The following is a 21,332-nucleotide window of genomic DNA, read 5'->3' as shown; positions in this document are numbered from 1 at the left end:
TTTCCCCACAGGTAGCTTGGTTCAGAATGTTCCTGTGGAATGGCTTAATATTTTACAATCCAGTCAATGGGCCAAGTGCCCTAGGACCAGATTATTTCTGACAGAAACACAGGGAGTGAACATTTCTGGTGATAAATGGTTCCTTCACTAACAGACACAGTTTATACTAACTGACAGGTCAGGAGATGGTGGAGATTGATCAACGTACAGTGAGAGAGCAGGGAAAGAGAGACAACGTTGGGTCAATAGTCAGAACAGAGCACCTGATGAAGGGTCTAGGCTTATTCCCCTCTCAAGATGCTGCTTGACTGCTGAGTTCCACTAGCATTTTGTGTGTATTGCTCAAGATTTCCAGCATATGCAAAATTTCTTATGTCATAGATCACCTTGCCTGGCCATGGGTGAAGAACAGGGTGTACAGAGGCAGCACCATTCAGGGCCCCAGACAGTCCTTCCACACTTCACCTGAGTCGGCTGGTGTGGTATACTGCGTCCAGTGCTCCCGGTGTGGCCTTCTACATATTGGTGAGACCCGACGCAGACTGGGAGACCGTTTCGCTGAACACCTACTCTCTGTCCGCCAGAGAAAGCAGGATCTCCCAGTGGCCACACATTTTAATTCCACATCCCATTCCCATTCCCATTCCGATATGTCTATCCATGGCCTCCTCTATTGTCAAGATGAAGCTACACTCAGGTTGGAGGAACAACACCTTATATTCTGTCATGGTAGCCTCCAACCTGATGGCATGAACATAGATTTCTCTAACTTCCGTTAATGCCCCTCCTTCTTACCCTATCCCTTATCTATCTATCTTTCTATTAATTATTCCCCCACCTTTTTTGTCTCTCTCTGCCCCTCTCACAATCACTCTTTACCTGTTCTCCATCTCCCTCTGGTGCTCCCCTCCCCCTTGCTTTCTCCTTAGGCTCCCATGATCCTTTCCCTTCTCCAGCTCTGTATCCCTTTTGCCAATCATCTTTCCGGCTCTTAAATTCACCCCTCCCCCTCCTGTCTTCTATCATTTCGCATTTCCCCCTCCCCCTCCTACTTTCAAATCTCTTACTATCTTTTCTTTCAGTTGGGTCTCGCCCCAAAATGTCGACTGTACTTCTTCCCTATAGATGCTGCCTGGCCTGCTGTGTTCCACCAGCATTTTGTGTGTGTTGCTTGAATTTCCAGCATCTGCAGATTTCCTTGTGGCAGCACAGACCTGATGGAACGAATTGCCTGCCGCTGTATTATAGAGTCTGAATTGCAGTGCACTGATCACATTTACCTGCAATAGGACCATGTCCTTCGAGGTTTTGCCCATCCAAATCCCTCTGATAAATTGCATCTGATTCTACCACCTCAGACAGCATGTTCCAATTCTCTCTCTGTTCTCTCTCTCAGCCTCTCTCTGTGTGAGAACAAAAATTTACCCCTTTCTTTCAAACTCCTTCCTTAACATATCTCCTCAAGTGTTTGATATCTCAGAAAGAATTCTGAATATCTATCCTATCTATCCCCCTTATGAATTCATATGTATATGAATACTGAGTCACCACTCAGGCTCCCTTACTGCAGCAAATCAAGCCCAGCCTGTCTACTCTCTCCCCATGACTAAAGTCCACTCACCCAGGCAGCTGCTGGTACACTTCCTCCTCCTCCTGGAAGGGGTCTTTACTGGGAATGGGTTGATGTACCTGGTTAGAAAGTTTGAATCAGTAATGCAGAAAAACCACGCAGTCAGCTACAAAGTTCAAAGTACATTTATTATTAAAGTACATATATGTTACCGTATATATTACCCTGAGAATTTTTTTTTGCTGCCATTAGCAGGAAAGAGAAAAAGAAATACAATATAATTTACAAAGAAGAAGTGTATACGTAAAGCCTAGCAAATCAGCAACATACAAAAGAAGACAAACTGTGCAAATGGAATAAAAATATAATGCTGAGAACATGAATTGTAAAGTATTCTTGAATGTGAGTCTGTATTTGATAGGATCAGCTCAGATTAGTGGGGATCAGCACTGATTCAGGAGCCATGTACTGAGTTCTTTCTGTTCCTTCCTGAGCTGTTGAGAATGTAGACGGACCCCCATGCCCTGGTACGGTGGCTGGTGGAGCAGTTGCTCAGTGCTGCAGCAGTTGCGGGGTGTGTTCACCGGTCTGCCTCGGGCCCATCTGCTGCTTTAAGCCCCTCACACCAGCAGACAGTCTTTCAAAGAAGTTTGAGCAGGGGGCTTCAGGGGTAGGTGCCCTGGGTGAAAACTGAGCTGCTGAGGAACTGGGGTGGGTGGGTGCATCAACCATAAAGCACCATCATAATCCAGTGAGTTATAAATCAAATAGCAGTGACTGGCATCACACGAACACTGTGTCTCAGGGTGTTCTACAGCAACACTTTTCCACCACCCTCGTGCCCTGGCATGCCCTGGAGAATGGGCTTTTCCACTGGCATCAGCAGTGGGGCCCCCACTGGCTGTAGAGCTGGGCTTTGTCCCTGAATTAAGGAGCATCCTGTCTTTTAGGCCCAGTGTTATTCTCCAGGAAAGCTCTGCTGTCTCCGTAGGAAACTCAGGCTGAGGACATCTGGAAGAGTGCTGCTGCCAGAGGCAGTGAACAGAGGCTGCAAGTGGATAGTAATCAACTGTACTTTCTCTTTCCAGTTTATCACTATCAACTGAAGATTCACTTCTCTAGCAAGATTACCCACTTCGACATCGATCCCACGCTGTCTGTATCTCTTCATGGGACCAAGGGCGATACTGAGAATCTTCACATTGAAACGTGAGTCAGATTTCTGCACTGCTTGGCTGGCACCATGGGCTCAGCCTATGAGTAGAGGTTCAGTAACCCAGTGCGGATTCACGCGAGATAAGTGTTTCTTCCTGGACAGATTTTGGTCAGTGTTTCTGACTGGCTGCAGAATTGGATATGAGAAGAAGCTGTTCTCAGTGGGTGCCTGAGGTGGGGGCTGTAGCCTCAGATCATGCCTTTACTTCAGCACAACCTTCCTATAGCTACTGAGTAATTCCAGCCTTCTTAGCCCAACCCCATTCTTCCCCCACACCCACAACAACTCCTCCCCATCCCTGCTCTGCTCCCATTTAGAGCCAACATCCACCATTGCATACCCACCAACAACCCAGACCCTCCCACAGCTTCAGAGTCTTGCCCAGAAGCTATTGAAGACTGTAATACTCCCCCACCTGCCCAGCACCACCCGCTGTTCTTCCTGCCTGACATAACTGTGCCATCCCTCTGCAGAGATGCCATCTCATTAAGTGTTCCCTCCTTCAAAGCCGAGATTGCACAGCAGTCTTACAGAAGAGACAGATCCTTGTCCGTGATCCTTCAGTTAAAGTTCATCCTTTAGCCAATGTCACAAGAACAATTACTGAGTCATTTTTAAGTCACTCTGTTGGGAATCCTGCATTGCTGGAGTGTTTTGGTGTAACTGCAGTGACCGTGCTCCCATATGTAAAGTGTTTCTGAGAAGGGCAGGTTTTATTCTCAATAATAGTGTCCATTCCCCGCCACTGTTTGTGAGTGTGCTTTGACAAGGCACCCTGTCCTATTGCTTGTGTAGGCTGCGTGTTCCTCCTGATGGGAGTGACAGATATCTGTCTCAGGACCTCACTTCACCATACATGAGAGCTGTCAATGGAGTTTTACATGACTCAGTGTCTGAATATAATGAGCGCAGTGGATAGAGGGTAACAGGTGGATGTTGTATACTTAGATTTTCAGAAGGCATTTGATAAGGTGCTGCATGAAAGACTTATCCCAGAGCATTGTGATAAATAGGTGTTTTTCTGGTTGGTAGTCAGTGGTGACCAGGGAACCGCAGAAGTCATTGCTGGTCCCACAATTGTTCATGATATAAATCAAATCAAATAATTGGAAGAGGCGACTGAATGTAGCATAGTAAGTTGGCTGATGACACTAACTTTAATGCAGACAGGTGACACTGCGGCTTGAGGCCTAATCCTGGCTACGTCTGAGGTCACACAGCTCGCCTGCCATCAGTCCCGTTGATAAATCAGAGAACCCGACTTGCAGCATTCCACATTATGAATGTCCAACAGAGTCTTGCAATCACAAGGAAAGTGACTAAGACAATCACTTGCTATTAGACTACACACTGCCTTTGTGCATCAGCTCCGATGCTTTTGGTGGCAGTCTGCAACACGGTCCAGTTCCTTCAGATTCTCCGCCATTGAGCAACTTGCTGATGGGGCAGACCTACAGAACTTTTAAGTTCTTAATATCCAGCAGGGACTTGCAGTTGTTAAAAAAAAAGTTTAAAAAAGATAATAACACTTTTGTTTGGCCCCATAGAAGCTGCTGCAACCCAGCACATTGCCATCTTATGAGAAACAACCTGGGGACAGAGCCTCAAGTTTGAGAGGGATAGATTTAGGATGGAGATGAGGAGAAACTGCTTTTCCCAGAGAGTAGTGAGTCTGTGGAATTAAGACAATTACACTCAGTGGCCAATTTATGTATGCCTGGTCCTTAACGGTTAATTAATTAATTAATGGATAAGCTAAGTTAATCCTCTAATTAACCAATAATGTGGCAGCAGCTCAATGCATAAATACATGTAGTTTTTCAGGTCAAACATCAGAATGGGGAAGAAATGTGGTCTAAGTGACTTTGACCGTGGAATGATTGTTGGTGACAGATGGAGTGGTTTGAGTATCTCAGAAACTGTTGATCTCCCAAAATTTTCACTCACAACAGACTCTAGAATTTACAGAGAATTGTATGAAAAGAAACAAAAAAAAAAATCCAGAGTAGCAGTGTTGTGGGTGCAAACATCTTGTAAATGGGAGAGGTCGGGGGAGAATGGCTACATTGGTACAAGCTGACAGTCACTCAAGCAGCCACAGTGGTGTGCAGAGGAGCTTCTCTGCATGCACAGCACGTTGAACTTTTCAGTAGATGGGCTGCAGCAGCAGTAGACCATAAAGATGAATTCAATGACCACCTTGTTAAGTAGACTTCGTTATAATGTTGTCACTGAGTGCAGATTTTTGCATAGTAGAGAAATTAACATGAGGGGGAAAAGCATGTAGGTGAAGCTGAGATCACAACCAGATCAGCCATGATCTTACTGAATTGGGGACCAGGCTAAATAGGCCAGATAACTTACTCCTGATCCAAGTTCTTATCTTCTTTTGTTTAACTTTTTGCCTTACCACAGGAAGTACTGTTAGTATTGCAGTGTGGAAGTATTAAAATAAGCTCAGCTTACTCCTACAGTCCAGACAAACACAATAAGAGCAAACCTTTGAGAAATTCCAAGCTTGAGAAGCATTGAAAAATTCAAAAATTCAATTTCTGACTTAGCTCATCCATCATTTGAGCTGTGTGTCCAGGGGCCAGATAGTGAGAAGGGTCAGGGAGTTCCCCACTCCACTTGGTCTATATATGATCACTGTGGCTCCTTTGAAAATTTAGAAGATAGATCAGATATCAAAAGCTCATCTTGTCACAGTTTCAAGATCTGTCTGATGTCCCTTGACTGGTACATGGAAAACTACGTGACACTTTCAGAGCTGGTAATCAGCTGGAGTCAAAGCTCTGGGGACCCCAGTAGTTGGTGATGTAGGAATTGGTGAGCAGAAGTGAATTCTCAGTCACTAGGAACTAACGCAACCCTTTGGATAAATGGAACAAGGTAATAGTTTACCTAAGGAAACTTCTGTCAGTAGACTCCATCTTCAAGGTAGACGATTTCCCTTGAGGTGGGAGGGGACAGTTCCTGGTGTGGGAGGGGTCAGACATCCTGTGACAAGAAGTTCTGTGAGGGTAGATGTTCTGATACAGCAGGGCTTGGTGGGGGAAATAACCTGGGACAGGAAGGTCCATTGGGGGAGATGACCTGGGACAGGAAGATCCATTGGGAGAAATGACCTGGGACAAGAGGACCCAGTGGGGGAGACTAGCCAGGAAACTGTGGGGACTAGCCAGGACAGAAGGACCATGGGGACTACCCAGACAGGAGGTCCAAGTAAGGGAGGCCCTATATCCTGAGACAGAAGGTCCTGATGGGATAATCATCCTGAGAAAGGAGGTCCTGTTGGAGGGGTAGGAGAAGATGTCCCATTCCAAAAGGGCAGGGAGACATCCTGAGTCAGGAGGATCCATCTGGGGAAATGTTCTGAGACATGGCCTTGGTGGGGGTGTGGGGGTCTCAAGAAAGGATGTCCCAGTAGGGGCAACATCCCAAGACAAGAATTCCTGGTGTGGGGCGAGTGGGAAAAGAAGTATCAGTAGGGGAGGTCCCAAAACAGAAGGTCCTGATGGGGAAATCATCCTGAGAAAGGAGGTAGTGGTGGAGGGGTAGGGGAAGACATCCCAACAAAGAGGTCCTGATAGGGGTGAGGAGATATCCCAAGACAGGAAGCCCTGATGGGAATGGGGAGACCTCCTGAGACAGGACGTCCTGGTGGGCTCTGTGGAGTGGGGAGTCATCCTGAGACAGGAAGTACCAGCTGCAGGAAGATGTCCCAAGAAGGAAGTATCAGTGAGGGCTAGATGTCCTGAGACAGGAGGTTTGGATGGGAGATATATCCCAAAACAGGAGTTCCTGGTGGGGTTCGAGAGAAAACATGAGACAGGAGGTCCCATTTGGAGGGGTGAGACAGGAAATCATGTTTCGGGAGACATTCCAGTGTGATAGACATCCCAAAACAGGTTGTCTCAGTCAGGTAAATGACTGTACACAGGGTCCTGGTTGAGAGGAGATGTAGCAAGAAAGGACATCTCACCCACTGGCTCTTCCTGTCTTGTGATGCCCCCCCTACAGCACCTCTGTCTCAGGAAAGCTTCTCCTCTGGAGACTTCTCCCCTACGATGACATCCTGACTTGAAACACTTAACGCACCTTACACTAGGACTTTCTATCTAAACTAATCACCCCCCCGCCCCACAACCTGGACTTCTCCTTCCCAATGGGACCTCCTATCTTGGGATGTCTATTCCACAGGGGCCTCCTGACCTCGTGTCTCAGGACATCTCCTCCACTGGGAGCTCATGTTTCATGATGTCTCCCCTACCACGACAGCTTCATGTCCAAAGTAATCTCACTACCCCCCGCCCCACATTAGGTCTTCCTTCCCAATGAGACCTCCTGTCTTGGGACATCTCCTTCTCTGCCGGGACATCCTGTTTTGAGACATCTTCCATCCCCTTCACCCCACACCGGAAACTCCTGTCTCAGTATGTCTTCACTTCCACCTTCCAACAGGAACGTTTTTCTCCAGATGACAGCTTTACAGAGTGGGCGTCAGAGTAGAGGGAGACAGAATAGGAAGGCTTTGGCTCAATGGGACTTCGGTAATAACAGGTCGAGGTGAGGTAGGTTACCTGTTTAGAATACAGACAGAAAGTATGTGTGTGAGGCCGGCTTTCTGTGCTCGGTGTCAGATGTGGGAAGTCCAGGAGATTCCCAGCCTCCCGGATGGCCACATCTGCACCAGGTGCATCAAGCTGCAGCTCCTTAGGAACCACGTTAGGGAACTGGAGATGCAGCTCGAAGACCTTTGTCTGATCAGGGAGAGTGAGGAGGTGATAGATAGGAGCTATAGGCAGGTAGTCACACCGGGGTCTCGGGAGACAGATAAGTAGGTAACAGCCAGGAGAGGGAAGGGCAAGAGTCAGATGCTAGAGAGAACCCCTGTGGCTGTCCCCCTGAACAATAAGTACTCCTGTTTGAGTACTATTGGGAGAGACGGCCTACCTGCCTCTGGCACAGAGCCTGGCCCTGTAGCTCAGAAGGGTAGGCAAAGGAAGAGCATGGCAGCAGTCATAGGGAACTCTATAGTTAGGGGCTCAGACAGGCGATTCTGTGGACGCAGGAAAGAAACGCGGATGGTGGTTTTCCTCCCAGGTGCCAGGGTCTGGGAAGTTTCTGATCATGTCCACAATATCTTGAAGTGGGAAGGAGAATAGCCAGAGGTCGTGGTACATATTGGTACCAACGACATAGGTAGGAAAAGGGAGGAGGTCCTGAAAATAGACTACAGGGAGTTAGGAAGGAAGTTGAAAAGCAGGACTGCAAAGGTAGTAATCTCGGGATTACTGCCTGTGCCACACGAAAGTGAGAATAGGAATAGGATGAGGTGGAGGATAAATGCGTGGCTGAGGAATTGGAGTGGAGGAAGGGATTCAGATTTCTGGATCATTGAGTCCTCCCTGGGGCTGGTGCAATCTGTACAAAAAGGACGGGTTGTACTTGAATCCCAGGGGGACCAATACCCTGGTGGGGAGATTTGCTAAGGCTATTGGGGAGAGTTTAAACTAGAATCACTTTGGGGGGGGGACCGAACTGAAGTGATGGAGAAAAGGGAGGTTAGCTCACGAATAGAGAAAGCTTGGAGACAGTGCAAGATGGAGGATAGGCAAGTGATAGAGAAGGGACGCACTCAGACAGATGGTTTGAGATGTGTCTATTTTAATGCAAGGAGTATTGTTAACAGAGCGGATGAGCTTAGAGTGTGGATCAGTACTTGGAGCTATGATGTTGTGGCCATTACAGAGACTTGGATGGCTCAGGGTAGGAATGGTTACATCAAGTGCCAGGCTTTAGATGTTTCAGAAAGTACAGGGAGGGAGGTAAAAGAGGTGGGGGCATGGCACTGTGGATCAGAGACAGTGTCATGGCTGCAGAAAAGGAGGAAGACATGGAGGGGTTGTCTATGGAGTCTCTATGGGTGGAAGTTAGGAACAGGAAGGGATCAATAACTCTACTTGGTGTTTTTTTATAGGCCTCCCAATAGTAACAGGGTCATCGAGGAGCAGATAGGGAGACAGATTCTGGAAAGGAGTAATAGTAAGGGGGTTGTCGTGATGGGAGATTTTAATTTCCCGAATATTGATTGGCATCTCCCTAGAGCAAGGGGTTTAGATGGGGTGGAGTTTGTTAGGTATGTTCAGGAAGGTTTCTTGACACAGTATGTAGAAAGCCAACAAGAAGAGAGGCTGTACTTGATCTGGTATCGGGAAATGAACCTGGTCAGGTGTCAGGTCTCTCAGTGGGAGAGATAGTGATCATAATTCTATCTCCTTTACCTTAGCATTGGAGAGGGATAGGAACAGACAAGTTAGGGAAACGTTTAATTGGAGTAAGGGGAAATATGAGGCTATCAAGCAGAAGCTTGGAAGCATAAATTGGAAACAGATGTTCTCAGGGAAAAGTACAGAAGAAATGTGACAAATGTTCAGGGGATATTTGCGTGGGGTTCTGCGTAGGTACGTTCCAATGAGACAGGGAAGGGATGGTAGGGTACAGGAACCGTGGTGTACAAAGGCTGTTGTAAATCTAGTCAAGAAGAAAAGAAGAGCTTATGAAAGGTTCAAAAAACTAGTGTTACGTATCCCGTAACTGGATCACTTACCAGCAAAGATAGAGAGGTCCGCTGAAGTCTGATGGTACCATTTTTAAACGTTTTTATTTATAAAGGGGCACAAAAGTAAGGTTAATACAAACATTCAGATACCATAAGTCGTCACTACTCAATCTAAAGCGCAGGTATAGTAATAACCAATAAGAAATAAACTCTATCGTTGTCTAGGGGTAATGTATATATTGTCCGCTGTATATCTGAAAGTCTCTTGCAGTCACTACAGTTCCACCAGCTGCCGTCTTTGGTGGTGTCGCGTTGGTGCACTTTTGTTAGAAAGAGAGAGAGAGAGATTGAATGAAACAGTTACCCGCCGGGTTTGTCCAACCTTTAGGGGTTCGATTCCGTCTTTTGTCTCGTTGGGGAATGGACGCTCGCTGGTGGCCTCCCCTGTAGCTAAGCCATTCTCTCGTGGTGAGGTCGCCAATCCCAGGCAAGGAAAAGATGCACACGAACCCCACCACCAGCTGTCGCTATTAAACGCTGTCGCAGGATTTCTAGCGTGTCTTCTGGTGCGTCTAAAGGGGTCGTTCCCCCCCCCCCAGACCCTCCTTTATACTTCCTCACGGGATCGCAGGTGTCAATCTCTCTCTCAACCAGCCCACTTTGCCCGAGGGCTTTACACGTGGTCTTCATGAGACAATGGTCAGGGTCGCTTTATTCTGCATCCCGGACATGGTAGTCAGCACGTCTCCCTCTCTCTTGGGTCATTGACCCCCCCTTCACTAGGGCTCTTGCGATTCTCGCAAAGGAGGGGGCTGGTATCATAACACTAGGCAATGATATAGATCTAGAAGATTATAAGGCTTTCAGGAAGGAGCTTAAGAATGAAATTAGTAGAGCCAGAAGGGGCCATGAGACGGCATTGGCCAACAGGATTAAGGAAAACCTCAAGGCATTCAACAATTATGTGAAGAGCAAGAGGATAAGACGTGAGAGAATATGACCAAACAAGTGTGACAGTGGAAAAGTGTGTATGGAACCAGAGGAGATGACAGAGGTAATTAATGAATACTTGCTTCAATATTCACTATGGAAAAGAATTTTGGCAATTGTAGGGATGACTTGCAGTGGACTGAAAAGCTTGAGCATGTAGATATTTAGGAAGAGGATGTTCTGGAGCTTTTCGAAAGCATCAAGTTGGATAAGTCACCGGGACCGGATGGGATATACCCCAGGCTACTGTGGGAAGCGAGGGAGGAGATTGCTGAGTCGCTGGCGATAACCTTTGCATCGTCAATGGGGACGGGAGAGGTTCCGGAGGATTGGAGGGTTGTGGATGTTGTTCCCTTATTCAAGAAAGGGAGTAGGGGTAGCCCAGGAAATTATAGACCAGTGAGTCATAATTCAGTGGCTGGTAAGTTGATGGAGAAGATCCTGAGAGGCAGAATTTGGGAACATTTGGAGAGTTATAATATGATTACGAATAGTCAGCATGGCTTTGTCAAGAGCAGGTCGTGCCTTACAAGCCTGATTGAATTTTTTGAGGATGTGACTAAACACATTGATGAAGGTAGAACTGTAGATGTATATGGATTTTAGCAAGGCATTTGATAAGGTACCCCATGCAAGGCTTATTGAGAAAGTAAAAAGGTATGGGAGATTTGGGATCCAAAAGGACATTGCTTTGTGGATCCAGAACTGGCTTGCCCACAGAAAGCAAAGGTTGGTCATATTCTGCATGGAGGCCAATGACCAGTGGTGTGCCTCAGGGATCTGTTCTGGGACCCCTACTCTTTGTGATTTTTATAAGTGGCCTGGATGAAGAAGTGGAGGGATGGGTTAGTAAGTTTGCTGATGACACAAAGGTTGGAGGTGTTGTGGATAGTGTGGAGGGCTGTCAGAGGTTACAACAGGACACTGATATGATGCAAAACTGGGCTGAGAAGTGGCAGATGGAGTTCAACCCAGATAAGTGTGAGATGGTTCATTTTGTTAGGTCAAATATGATGGCAGAATATAGTATTAATGGTAAGTCTCTTGGTAGTGTGAAGGATCAGAGGGATCTTGGGGTCCGAGTCTATAGGACACTCAAAGCTGCTATGGAGGTTGACTCTGTGGTTAAGAAGGCATACGGTGCATTGGCCTTCATCAATCGTGGGATGGATTGTAAGAACCAAGAGGTAATGTTGCAGATATACAGGACCCTGGTCAGACCCCACTTGGAGTACTGTGCTCAGTTCTGGTCGCCTCACTACAGGAAGGATGTGGAAACTATAAAAAGGGTGCAGAGGAGATTTACAAGGATGTTGCCTGGATTGGGGAGCATGCCTTATGAGAATAGGTTGAGTGAACTCGGCCTTTTCTCCTTAGAGCGACAGAGGATGAGAGGTGACCTGATAGAGGTGTACAAGATTATGAGAGGCATTTATCGTGTGGATAGTCAGAGGCTTGTTCCCAGGTTTGAAATGGTTAGCATGAGGGGGCATAGTTTTAAGGTGCTTGGAAGTAGGTACAGAGGAGATGTCAGGGGTAAGTTTTTTACGCAGAGTGGTGAGTGTGTGGACTGGGCTGCCGGTGACAGTGGTGGAGGTGGAAACGATAGAGTCTTTTAAGAGTCTCCTGGATAGGTACATGGAGCTCAGAAAAATAGAGGGCTATGGGTAACCCCAGGTAGTTCTAAGGTAGGGACGTGTTCGGCACCGCTTTATGGGTCTAAGGATCTGTATTGTGCTGTTGGTTTTCTATGTTTCTATCTTTCTATGTTTCTAAGACTCCCCACCCCCATCAGGACGTCTTGATTTTCTGTTTTGAGATGTCTCCCCCACTGGGACGTCCATTTAAGAGCCTCTTGACTCGATCCATGTCCCCTGCAGGAACCATCTGTCTCGGGCTGTCTCTCACTAAAGGAACTTCTGTCTCAAGACATCTTCCCACAGGATCTCCTGTCCCAGGATATTTCCCCTCATGTGACCAGCTGTCTTGTACGGTCTACCTCTGCCCCATCAGGACATCAAAGCTCAAACACGAGGAAATCCGCAGATGCTGGAAATTCAAACAACACACATAAAATGCTGGTGGAACACAGCGGGTCAGGCTGCATCTATAGGGAGAAGTGTTGTCGACGTTTTGGGCCGAGACCCTTCATCAGGACTAATTGAAAGGAAAGATACTAAGAGATTTGAAAGTAGTGGGGGGGGGGGAATGCAAAATGATAGGAGAAGACCGGAGGGGGTGGGATGAAGCTAAGAGCTGGAAAGGTGATTGGCAAAAGTGATACAGAGCTGGACAAGGGAAAGGATCATGGGACGGGAGGCCTCGGGAGAAAGAAAGGGGGGGGGGGGAAGCACCAGAGGGAGATGGAGAACAGGCAGAGTGATGGGCAGAGAGAGAGGAAAAAACCAAACAACTAAATATATCCGGGATGGGGTAAGAAGGGGAGGAGGGGCATTAACAGAAGTTAGAGAAGTCAATGTTCATGCCATCAGGTTGGAGGCTACCCAGCCGGTATATAAGGTGTTGTTCCTCCAACCTGAGTGTGGCTTCATCTTGACAGTAGAGGAGGCCATGGATAGACATATCAGAATGGGAATGGGACGTGGAATTAAAATGTGTGGCCACTGGGAGATCCCACTACCAAGCACATCTTTCCCTCCCCCCGTTTTCTGCTTTCCGCAGGGATCGCTCCCTACGCGACTCCCTTGTCCACTCATTCCCCCCATCCCTTCCCACCGATCTCCCTCCTGGCACTTATCCCTGTAAGCGGAACAAGTGCTACACCTGCCCTTACACTTCCTCCCTCACCACCATTCAGGGCCCCAGACAGTCCTTCCAGGTGAGGCGACACTTCACCTGTGAGTCGGCTGGTGCGGTATACTGCGTCCGGTGCTCCCGGTGTGGCCTTTTATATATTGGTGAGACCCGACGCAGACTGGGAGACCGTTTCGCTGAACACCTACGCTCGGTCCGCCAGAGAAAGCAGGATCGACGGCGCTTCTCCCCATTGATGCTGCCTGGCCTGCTGTGTTCCACCAGCATTTAGGACATCAAAGCTTCTGTTTTAGGAAGTTGTCCCTGCCTGGACCTTCTTTCACAGACATCTCCACCCGTTCCGCACTGGGTTCTCTTGTCTTGGGATGTTTGTTTTGCGATATCATTACCCCCCCCCCCCCCCCACAACTCACTGAGACGTTGGGACCTTGTCTCAGGTCATTTCCCAACAGGTCCTCCTGTCCTAGGATGTCTCCCCTACCATGGTGACCCATCCCAGGACAACTCCCCCATAGTTTCGACTTACCCAGCTGCAAAAGGACCTTCTCTCTCGGGATGTCTCCCCAGCTCCAAGGGAATCAGAGTCCGAATCAGGTTTATTATCACCATTGTGAAATTTGTTAACTTAACAGCAGCAGTTCAATGCAATGCATGAAAATATAGAAATAAATAAATAAATAGATCAATTATAGTAAGTATATATGTATATTGAATAGATTGAAAATAGTGCAAATACAGAAATAATATATATTTAATAACAGTGAGGTAGTGTTCTGGGTTCATTGTCCATTTAGGAATCATATGGCAGAAGGGAGGAAGCTGTTCCTGAATCGTTGAGTGTGTGCCTTCAGGCTTCTGTCTGTACCTCCTTCCTGATGTTAACCACATCCCAATGTGGTTAGGATGGGAGACATCTTGAAACAGGATGTCCCGGAAGGGGAAGTGTCTTGACACATGATGTCCCAGTGTGGGGGAAGCATTCTGAAATAGGAGGTCCTGGCATAGGGGCAAATTCCTGAGACTGGAGGTCACAGCGTGAAGGAGACTTCATGAGACAAGATGTCCCAGCTAGTGAGATTTCACCAGCCAGGAAATCATGGTGGGAGAGACGTCCCCAGACAGATGCTCCTGCTGGGCTTGGCATATCTGGTGAAGTGTTGAGAAATAAGGTCACAGTGTGGGGAGACATCCCGAGACAGGAGGTCCTAGCATAGAGGAAGCTTCTTGAGACAGGAGGTCCTGGTGGGACTGACGTCCCCAGCCAGAATGCCTCAATCAGTGAAACTTCACCAACCAAGAAGTCCCGGAGGGAGAGACATCCCCAGGGAGGAGGTCCCAGTGGAGGCAGAGGGGACGTCCTGAGACAAGAGGTCCTGGCAAGCGGTCGACATCCCAGGACAGGAGGTCCGGTGTGAGGTGATGTCCTGAGCAGCTTCCATTAGGTCAATGCCAGCAACGAGGAAGTTGGGCCCATCTCACGTGATGATTTGGAACAGGCATGGGAATGACAGCAGGCAGAATACTATCCTATTCTGTGTGGAAGCCGTGGGCAGTTTCAGACTCAGAATCGGGTTTATTATACAAGGGGTGATTGATAAGTTCGTGGCCTAAGGTTGGGGAGATGTTATTAACTTCAAATTTTCTGCATAATCACTCAAAGAGTTGAACTGCATGTACATGTAACGAGAGCTGCATAACTCATCTCCTTCTACTTTAGGCCACAAACTTATCAATCATCCATCTGTGGACACTTTCTGGAGGTCCAAGATCCGTATGCTCCACAACCGCTGGAATAAGTGTGTAAATGTAGGAGGGGACGACATTGAAAAATAATTGTGCTAGGTTTTCTAAAATTGACTCCTTCTACCTTAGGCCACAAACTTATCAATCACCCCTCGTATGTCATGAAAGTTGTTGGTTTGAGGCAGCATTATAGTGCAAGTCATGAAAAATTACCATAAGTTACAGAAGCAAATAAATAGTGCAAAAAAGAATAGCAAGGTACTATTCATAGACCATTCAGAAATCTAACGTCAGAGGGGAAGAAGCTGTTCCTAAGATTTTGAGTGTGGGTCTTCAGTCTCCAGAACCTCTTCCCTGATGATAGTGCTTAATGAAGGATGCCACCTTCTTCAGGAAATGCTTTTGAAGATGTCCTCAAAGGTGAGGAGGCTTTTGTCCATGATGGAGTTAGCTGAGTCTACAACCATTTGAGATATTGTACATTGGAGACTCCATGCCAGTAAGTGATGCAACCAGGAAGTGGCTCCATCGCAGCACCTCTAGCTCTGGTTGGAGTCCAGCTGGGGTGTGGAAACAGTAGCTGCATTCTCGAGGCAGAGCTTGCATAACATGTTTAGGGTAGTGGTCACACCATAGCTGAAAGGAACACATTTGGAGCCACAGGAGTGGGGAGATGGTGAACAAGTGTCCCAAGCTGATACTTACAGCCTGGGGATGACACAGGGGAGCCTTTGCTGGGATCAACTAAATCCTCGGGATCCTGGAGAGGTCCCAGAGGGTGGAAAACCATAAATTTAATATTGCTATTGAAGAAGGGCGAGTGAATGTAGGACACTGAATGGTAGTTATCCCAATATTTATAAATGTTCTGGAATTCACAGCAGAATATTCAGCAAATAATAAAGCAGAATCAGTTGGTACGAGTAAAAGCTTCCAATGGAAGGACAGAGCTCATGGGGTTACTGTAAATTATTGGCACTCACAAGGGAGGGGATATCTAATAGAGTAAATGGGTCATTTGCAGATTGGCATAGCAATTAGTGGGGCTGGCATAGGGACCTGTGCTGGAGCCCCAATTATTGATAACAGGAAGGAACTGGGTCATTAACACAAGAGATTCTGCAGATAGCAATCTTGAGCAACTTCGCACAAAATATTGAGGAACTTAACAGGTCAGGCAACATCTATAGTGACAATGTTTTGGGCTCAAATCCTTGAAGACTGGAAAAGAAGGGGGCAGAAGCCAGAATAAGGAGGTGGGGAGAGGGGAAGGAACACAAATTGTCTGGTCTCAGAGGAAGGAACACAAATTATGAGGCCAGGTGAGGGGAAAAAGCATGTGGGTGAGGTAGAGGGATGAGGTAAGAAGGAACCGGGTTGATTGGATCTGTTAGTGATACAATAATTCCATGGATTAGCAAGTTATGAAGTGGACAAAAAAGTAGTGAGGTAGTGTTAATTGGTTCAATGTCCATTCAGAAATTTTATGGCAGGGAAGAGGCTATTCCTTAATCCAAAGGACCATAAGAACATAAGATATAAATATAGACCATAGATAATGGGCCTATAATTTTCTTAAATCTGCCTCTCTCCCTTCTTGAAGAGTAAAGCAACATTTGGAAATTTTCCAGTATTCCAAAACCATTCCAGAATCTAGTGATTCTTGAAAGATCACGACTAATGCTTTCACAATCTCTTCAAGTCAAGTCAAGTCAAGTGAAGTCAACTTTTATTGTCATTTCGACCATAACTGCTGGTACAGTGCATAGTAAAAATGAGACAACGTTTTTCAGGACCATGGTGTTACATGACACAGTACAAAAACTAGACTGAACTACATAATTAATAAAACACAACACAGAGAAAGCTACACTAGACTACAGACCTACACTGGACTGCATAAAGTGCACAAAAACAGTGCAGACATTACAATGCCCAGGCTTCGGGTATTGAGGAGTCTGATAGCTTGGGGGAAGAAACTGTTACATAGTCTGGTTGTGAGAGCCTGAATGCTTCGGTGCCTTTTCCCAGATGGCAGGAGGGAGAAGAGATTGTATGAAGGGTGCATGAGGTCCTTCGTAATGCTGTTTCCTTTGCGGATGCAGTGTGTAGTGTAGATGTCCGTGATGACGGGAAGAGAGACCCCAATGATCTTCTCAGCTGACCTCACTATCCGCTGCAGGGTCTTGCGATCCGAGATGGTGCAATTTCCGAACCAGGCAGTGATGCAGCTGCTCAGGATGCTCTCAATACAAGCCCTGTAGAATGTGATGAGGATGGGGGGTGGGAGATGGACTTTCCTCAGCCTTTGCAAAAAGTAGAGATGCTGCGGGTCTTTCTTTGCTATGGAGCTGGTGTTGAGGGACCAGGAGAGATTCTCTGTCAGGTGAACACCAAGAAATTTGGTGCTCTTTACGATCTCTACTGAGGAGCTGTTGATGTTCAGCGGGGAGTGGTCGCTCCATGCCCTCCTGAAGTCAACAACCATCTCTTTTGTTTTGTTCACATTAAGAGACAGGTTGTTGGCTCTGCACCAGTCCATTAGCTACTGCACCTCCTCTCTGTAAGCTGACTCATCGTTCTTGCTGATGAGACCCACCATGGTCATGTCATCGGCGAACTTGATGATGTGGTTCAAGCTGTGTGTTGCAGCACAGTCATGGGTCAGCAGAGTGAACAGCAGTGGACTGAGCATGCAGCCCTGGGGAGCTCCCGTGTTCAGTGTGATGGTGTTGGAGATGCTGCTCCTAATCCAGACTGACTGAGGTCTCCCAGTCAGGAAGTCTAGGATCCAGTTGCAGAGGGAGGTGTTCAGGCCCAGTAGGCTCAGCTTTCCAATCAGTTTCTGAGGGATGATTGTGTTGAATGTTGAACTGAAGTCTATGAACAGCATCCGAACGTATGTGTCTTTTTTGTCCAGGTGGGTTAGGGCCAGGTGGAGGGTGGTGGCAATGGCGTCATCTGTTGAGCGGTAGGGACGGTACGCAAACTGCAGGGGGTCCAGTGAGGGGGCAGCAGGGTCTTGATATGCCTCATGACAAGCCTCTCGAAACACTTCATGATGATGGATGTGAGTGCAACGGGACAGTAGTCATTTAGGCAGGACACTGAAGACTTCTTTGGCACGGGGACGATGGTGGCGGCCTTGAAGCACGTTCAGCCACCTCTTTCAGAACTCTGGGGTATACATCCCAAGAATCTTCTCTTTAGAAATGGTAACTTCACATACTTCATGTTCCCTGACAACTGGAGCTTCCACCATAGTGTTACTGTCTTCCACAGTGAAGACTGATGCAAAATACTTATTCAGTTCATCCGCCATTTTGTTGTTCTCCCATTACTACCTGGCCACCATCGTTTTCTAGTGGTCTAATATCCACTCTCACCTTTCTTTTACACTTTTGTTGTATCTGATACACGTTGGTTTCCCCTTTAATATTATTGCCTAGCTCACTTTTGTATTCCATCTTTACCTTTTAGTTGCCTTCTGTTGGTTTTAAAACGTCTCCCAATCCTCTAACTTCCCACTAAATTTTGCTCTATTATATGTCCTCTCTTTGGCTTTTATGCTGGCTCTGACTTCTCTTGTTAGCCATAGTTGTGTAAACTTTCCTCTTTGGGATGTATATATCCTATGCCTTCTGAATTGCTTCCAGAAGCTCCAGCTTTTGCTGCTCTGCCATCATCCCTGCCAGTGTACTTTTCCAATCAATTCTGGCCAACTCCTCTATCATGCTTTTGTAATTCCCTCAAATCCACTGTAATACTGATACTTCTAACTTTAGCTTTTCCTCAATTTCAGGGTGAATTTGATCATAATGTGATCACTTCCTCTTAAGGGTTCTTTTACCTTAAGCTCTCTAATCATTGCACAACATCCAATCCAGAATAGCAGATCCCTGAGTGGGCTCAACCACTAGCTGCTCTAAAAAGCCATTTCATAGGCACTCTAGAACTTCCCCTCCTGGAATCCAGCACCAGTCTGATTTTCCCAATCAACCAGCATATTGAAATCCCCCCATGACTATTGTAACATTTCCCTTTTGGCATGTATTTTCTATCTCCCATTGTAATTTGTAGACCACATCATTACTACTATTTGGGGGTCTGTATACATCTTCCATCAGGGTATTTTATCCTTGCATTTACTTAGCTATTTACCACAAAGATTCAACACCTTCTGACCCTATGTCATCTCTTTCTAATTATTTGATTTCATTTTTTACCAACAGAGCACAGCTGCCCACTCTGCCTTCCTACTTGTTCTGTTGATGCAATATGTATCCTTGGACATTAAGCTCTGAACTATAATCTTCTTTTAGCCATGATTCAGTGATACCTACAACATGATACATCTGCAGCTGTGCTACACATTCATCTACCTTCTTCCATATACCGTGCACATTCAAATAGAACACCTTCAGTGCTATATTTACCCTTTTTGATTTTGTCCATCTTATTAAATTGCAACTCACCCTGTTGAATGCAATTTCACTCTATCAACAGCCTCTATTCAGTTCACATTGTCTCTTTGAAAACCAGCTACCTCATCTTCAGCAAAAGCACCCGCCTTTTCTATGATACCTCTAGCTGAAATATGCACAGCTCAGGACACCAGGACATGCTCAACATTTCGATTCCTAACTTTGTCTGAGGTCGTACCAACATCTGTCTCCACAAACATCTAAAGCCCGGCTCACTCAGCAGCCATTCTTGCCCCTGAGACATCCATGTCTCTGTAATGGCCACAACATCATAGTTCCACATATTGATCCATGCTCTACGTTCATCTGCCTCCCAGAGGGCAGTGGAGGTGGCATCATTTGACATAGGGTGGAGAAAGATAAACATTTAAACTACACTTGAGTCAGTGCTCGGGGGAAAGAGGGAGAGTGGTGTTAAGAGCTGAGATCATTGTATGGCAGTGCAGACTTAGGAGCAAACTGTGACTCCTGTCCTTTTAAAAGTTGGAAGGTTGCCTTCTGCTTCTTGGGTTACTTGGTGACTGGAGACTGGCAAGCTGCTTGTAAAATAAATTACTTGGAATTGATTCTGATTCCCAGGAACTCCAAAAATTTCCATTCAGGTTTATTTCTGGGATGTAAGCTCCACAGAGAGGGCAGCATTTGTCACCCACTCCTATCTGCCATTGAGAAGGAGGGACTGTGCTGCCTCCTTGAATTGTTGTAGTCCCTCTTGTAAAGGTGCTTCCACAACACGTGGGGGACACCGTTCCAGTTTTCAGACCCAGTGATGCAGAGGAGCAGTGATATATTTTCAAACCAGGGTGCTGTTTGGCTTGGATCTTGGCATTCAACACTAACATCCCCGCAAAACTCAACATTGTAAATGCCTACAAGAAAATGGACCTCAAGGTAGTATATGATAACGTACACATACTTTGATAAAGAATTTACTTTGAACTTTGGAGTGTAACCTGGACGTGTTAGTATTACTCCACAGTTGTACTTGTTGCAGATTTAGGAGGTGCTGTTGGAGTGTCCTGGGTAGGTAACTGCAGTATATTTTGTAAATAGTACCCACTGCTGTCATTCCCAGCATCACCCTGTCTGCATCTAGACTTGGCGAATGTGCTCCCTGCTGCTCTATCTGACAGCTTTCCTATCCAGCTTCGTAGAGAAGGTGCAGGAAATCCTGAGAGACCAGTGCCTACTGGCCAATGAGTTCCACCAATGAAACTGATCAGTAAGGCCCACTCTTTAGAGAATAACAAGGCACACTCCTTCCACAGGAGTGTATTAGAGTGTCAATATGTTCACCATTGTCAAGTTTGCGATAAGAAAGGCCAGTTGATATAGACGTCTTTGTTCCATGAGGAGGCACAGCATTTAGCTGACCTGTGAGCACTGACTGGACTAGCTCAGAGCAGGTACTGGGTGTTGGGTGGGATCTGTTGTACCCGGCAACAGGCCTTTCCTCTAGTGGTGACCTAGTGGCTGCTTCTAATTCTCAAGCCTCAGTCAGCTCTAATAGCTCCAGGTCAGAGCAGTGTTAGTGCAGGGCAGGGACAGTGGTCAGAGTCCCCATCCTCTTCTTTCCAGTGGTTTATCAGGATACTCTCTGCCTATTTTATAAAATGAGCGAGGCCTCCATTTCTCAGCTTATCTCGGAGGCGATAGAATTCAGGGCACAGTTCATCACTATTTATCATTGCTTTAGACTCAGAACCATACAGGAAATTTACCTGATTCCATCTGGTAGCTCAGCCTTTGTACTTCAGTGTTTTTTTATTCAGTGACATTTTTTTGCCACTTCTTGTTTTCTTCCTGTTTTTCAAATGATGTTTTGTTTCTGTTGATATCAGCCTGCTGTACAGAGATGTGTCATGCATGGTCTTTTCCCACTCCAGGGGACGTTCTGTGTTAATCTCAGGCTGGCCAATAGCTCACAGAGTCGAGCAGCACAGAAACCGGCAGTTTGGTCCCACATGTCTATGCTGACATTTTTTCCAT

The 21,332-nt window shown here is 46.5% G+C and overlaps 1 pseudogene; it reads left to right on the top strand.

Moving 5' to 3' along the window:
- The window catches only part of LOC140740047 (lipoprotein lipase-like), an 80,004-nt pseudogene that overhangs the window by 41,449 nt on the left and 17,223 nt on the right, over positions 1–21,332 (top strand).

Source organism: Hemitrygon akajei, chromosome 16 (genome assembly GCF_048418815.1).
Source record: "Hemitrygon akajei chromosome 16, sHemAka1.3, whole genome shotgun sequence".
NCBI lineage: Eukaryota > Metazoa > Chordata > Chondrichthyes > Myliobatiformes > Dasyatidae > Hemitrygon > Hemitrygon akajei.
Note: the sequence above shows the minus strand (reverse complement) of the source record. Positions and strands in the feature narration are given on the sequence as shown.